Below are 4,987 nucleotides of genomic sequence, written 5' to 3' on the forward strand. Positions count from 1 at the left end.
GGCTAGTCTACACTTACCGGGACGGTCGACGCGGCGAGTTCGACTGCTCGGAGTTCGAACTATCGCGTCTGATCTAGACGCGATAGTTCGAACCCCGGAAGCGCTAGTTCGAACTCCGGTACTCCACCGCGGCAGGAGGAGTTGCCGGAGTCGACCTTGGAGCCGCAGAGTTCGCTTCCGCGGCGTCTGGACGGTAAGTAAGTCGAACTAGGGTAGTTCGAATTCAGCTACGTTATTCACGTAGCTGAATTTGCGTACCCTAGTTCGACCCCCGAGCTTAGTGTAGACCAGGGCTTAGATTAATGTGCTTTTTAAATGAGTCTTGGAAGGCGTGGCCTCTGCACTTGTTTATGGAATCCAAGTATATATAGCTAATCCCAAGAACTGTTCCAGAGAATTTTGTTCATGAATTAGGTTTCACTTTTCTTTTTCAGGTAATGTCATGCCCTCCTTCCCTATAAATTAGAAGTGGTGGAAGCTGAACATTCCTTTCCTTGGAGGGTGGGGGGTGGGAAACATCTTGCTTATGTAAACCTGTTATAACTTATTACTGGAGACCAATGCTAGTTGTACAAAATATTAAAATAAACTCTGCTACAACATAAAAGGAAATGTTTGTGTATTGTTATAACAGCATTCAAGGCATGTTGGTGGGGGAGTTGAAGTAGCAATTTTGAGAGTGTTGAATTGGAGAAATTTCATTAAGTTCAACTGCCAAAAAGGTGAGGCCGATAGTGATTGATTTCTGCTGTTTGATTTGTAGTGTGGGCATTTTAAAAAGAGAGAGCCCCTGGCCAATGATTGTAAAGAGTTTGTAACTCAATGGTATGTATATGTGCTTGTGTACTCTGAAACACAGGAAATCTCACAGGTGATTTTGACTCAGTTGAGAGCGCTCTCCCTAAGAGCCAGAAAGATGTTGGTTCAAGTTTCATACCAGGAGATGAGTTGATATTTATTGCTGAGACTTCACTGCAGTGTGTGCAGTGTGCACAGAGAGTTCTTTCTGCCACTCTGTGGCTCTTGATGTGAAAGTTAAAGGTTATGGGTACCTTTAAGGAGAGTGAATAAATGTTTTCCCTCTTAATAAGAGGCTCCAGAGCAGGGGTTCTCAAACTTTTTTTGCTGGGCCCTCCTTTGAAAATATTTCAGGCTGTGATGACCCCCTAAAGTTACCATATTTCAGGTTCCCAAAGAGAGGACCTGCTGGAGGTACAGGGGTGGGGAGCGGGATAGCTCAGTGGTTTGAGCATTGGCCTGCTAAATCCAGGGTTGTGAGTTCAGTCCTTGAGGGGGCCACTTAGGGATCTGGGGCAAAAATTGGTTCTGCTAGTGAAGGCAGGGGGCTGGACTCGATGACCTTTCAAGGTCCCTTCCAGTTCTAGGCGATTGGTATATCTCCAATTATAAAAAACAAAAAAAAAGATACAGCAGCCACCGCTCTCTGGCCACCTAACTCTGAAGGCAGCACTGCTGCCAAAAGCAACACAGAAGTAAAGATGGCAATACCATATAATTCCACCCTTACTTCTGCACTACTGCTGGTAGTGGTGCTGCCTTCAGAGCTGGGCACCTGGCCAACAGCAAGGCCGTCCCTACCCATACGCAAAGTACGCAGCTGCGTAGGGCACCAGGAACTTTGGGGCACCAAATTTCCTGGTGCCTTGTGCAGTGCTGCTCCAGCCCCTGCTCTGCCTCTTCCCACCCCGCTCCGCCCCTCCCCAAAGCCCCTGCCCTCCTCCGCTCTGCCTCTGCTCCACTCTAGTCCCACCTCTTCCCACCCCTGCTCTGCCGCAGCCCCACCCCCACTCTCCTGAGGACTGCTGCAGGGCCAGGCCTGCACTCACCAGCAGCGAGAAATGCAGGGACCTGACCCCAGCCACACCGCTGGTGAATGCTGGGGGGCGGTTCCCCCTACCCCCCAAGCCAGTCCCCCCCCCCCACAGAGGCCTGCCCCCCCCCGCCCTGTGAGGGGGTTGTGTAGGCCCCCAGAATAGCTAAGGATGGTCCTGGCCAGCAGCCACCACTCTCCAGCCACCCAGCGCTGAAGGGAATGCAGAAATAAAGGTGGCAATACCAAGTCGTGAACATGGGTTCATATTTCAAAAATCTGCCCAGATGGAGATTGGAGGACCAAAAAAGAGGTCATGTCCAGGAAAACCTGGATGTTTAGTAATCCTACTTTTAGATGACCAATAAAACATGGCAAAAGGGTGGGTCTTGTGACCCCCCCTACAATAGCCTTGTGACCTCCTTTTTGGTCGGGACCTCCAGTTTGAGAAATGCTGCTCTAGAGTGAATGGGGATGATATTTGTTATTTATATTACAACAGCTGAATAAAAAAAATTGAGGCATTTTTACCACTTTTAACTTATCACTCAAAGTTAGGAAAATCTGTTGTCCTTTTATTTTGAGTAGTGTAAATTTGTGGCAAGAACTCGTCCCTTATTTTATGCAGGAGGAACAATCATCAAGGGGATGTTTGTTCATAGAGATTTATCACCCTGCTGACACTCATTTCCTTTCAGATCTTACCCTGGACAATTGACTTTATGGCAAGTGCACTCATTAGAAAAAGATTTTAGGAGTAATACATTCTCTCACCCATGACTGGTAAGCATTTTGCTATTCAGTACTATACAAACATACTTATTTGTGATGTCTGACGAAGTGGATATTCACCTATGAAAGCTTATGCTCCAATACTTCTATTAGTCTATAAGGTGCCACAGGACTCTTTGCTGCTTTTTACATACTTATTTGTGGCTTTCTGATTTTTTTGCTCATCATTCTTAAAATGATACACTTACTAGGTAGTATCACTAGGAATGGAAGATTTAAGGAGCTATGCCATTATCCCCAAACTAACTTTTCTCTATTATAGATGCTGCTTTTAAAATGGTTTAATTTGAGGAAACTTGTCCCAAATGAAAAGTTTTATGCTCTTTGGTTCATTACATTAGTGAAATATAGTCAGGCACACTAATGTTGAAAATAAATCTATAATCAAAAGGGGTGATTTGGATTAACCGTTGGTAAGTAATTATGAGACCTCCTTCATCCTTCTATGTTTTTGGATTTCAGGGAATATAAAGATATAACAGAAGGTAAGACCTAGTGGTGGTGCTGGTTACTTGAGCTAACTTTTGTTATGAAGGTACATGTTCTGTGGGATTTGTGGCTGCTTTTGGATGCTCACTTTGCAGAAGTACCCAGATTAACTTTTCTTTGCCTTCGGCTAGAGTATTGGTGGCTTCTTTTAGATGTGGATCTTGCCACAGTCATCTGTAGCACCTCTAGCCTGGGTTACACTAATTGAGGCTACACTTGCTGACACTTTTGAGTATTCTTCTAATAGAGAATGCAGTTCCTTGTTTGTTACTGGTGTCTTACTTGTGGCGCATATTACATGGTTTTCCATGGGGCACCCTTACTTCCAGTTTACAGAGGCAGTTCAAGGTGTATTTGACTCAAGGCTCTTCATTTTTCGGGTCCTGGTTAGGATCAGAGAGATGGTGTCAAGGGAATCCAACTGAAATCCAACTTAGGTGAAATAACTTGGTGTGTATTTTTGTATAGGTAGTGGCCTCTCAGTTCTTGAGCTCCTCCTTGGTCTGAAAGGGCCAGTATTTGAAGGTCTTTAGGGCAAAGCCTGTCAGTTTACTCAGATTTTCCCCTGAAGGAGCAGTTTAGTGGGGAAGGAGTTCCATTCTATTTTGGAGGAGTAGGAACAGAATTCTTTCAGGATCATGAATATTTTATTAATAGATTTGTGACTTCTAGGTACCCATCTTGCTCTGTCTATCGGGGGGCTGTGCACGTCTTATAGACCCAGTATCAGGTGGCGATGCAGGGGCAGCACCAGCGGGCTGGGCCCTGCTGCTCTGGTCCAGCTCCGGGCAGAACCTGGAAGCACAGGCTGCACCCAGCGGATTGGCACCGGCACGGAGGCTCCCAGCTGAGAGGATCCCCTGTTTCTCTGTGACTGTCGGGGGGGGGGCAGCCCCAGCCCCAGCCCCAGCCCCAGCCCTGCTCTCCTGGCAAAGTCCCTGGCCAGGAAGAGTGCTCATGCTCAGGTACCTCACCGGCAGGCAAGCCGCCGCCTGGCCTGTGTCTGTGGCACAGAGCCCCAGAGCTGGGTGGACATGTGGGAGGGGATAGGCTGCCAGGGAGCTGGGGGCAGGGGCGACTCTAGACATTTTGCCGCCCCAAGCATGGAGGGTCCGCTGGTCCCGCAGCTTCAGCAGACCTCCCGCAGGCACGCCTGCGGGAGGTCCACTGAAGCTACGGGACCAGTAGACCCTCCGCAGGCAAGCCGCCGAAGGCACCCTGCCTGCCGCCCTAGCAGCAACTGGCAGAGCGCTCCCCCACGGCTTGCCGCCCCAGGCACGCGCTTGGAGCGCTGGTGCCTGGAGCCACCCTTGGCTGGGGGTCTGGCAGGGAATCACTGTCTGCTGTATGGGTGACACTCCAATGCTGTCAGATGCTCTTCTGCTTTTCTCTCTATCACCAGGACAGGTGCTCCTTGCACTCAACAGAGACCACAAGATATATATATATATATATGGAGATATACCTATCTTATAGAACTGGAAGGGACCCTGAAAGGTCATCTAGTCCAGCCCCCTGCCTTCACTAGCAGGACCAAGTACTGATTTTGCCCCAGATTCCTAAGCGGCCCCCTCAAGGATTGAACTCACAACTCTGGGTTTAGCAGGCCAGTGTTCAAACCACTGAGCTATCCCTCCCGCTTTCTGGAGGTGCGGGAAGGGGTGGGATGCATTAGTCTTCCTTCTCCTGCTTCCCACAGTGTAACTGAAGTTCTGTTTGCTTGAGTAATTAGTGGGCAGATTCTGGTGTAATATGATCTGTGGAAGTAATCTATTAGTGCATTGAAATGATGATCCGGTTTGTCGGCATATATTTCCCCACCATTCTTACAAATGGCACGGGATTGCTCCCAATGAAAATTATTTGTTTGGTTTA

Source organism: Mauremys mutica, chromosome 9 (assembly GCF_020497125.1).
Source record: "Mauremys mutica isolate MM-2020 ecotype Southern chromosome 9, ASM2049712v1, whole genome shotgun sequence".
Classification (NCBI taxonomy): Eukaryota; Metazoa; Chordata; order Testudines; family Geoemydidae; genus Mauremys; species Mauremys mutica.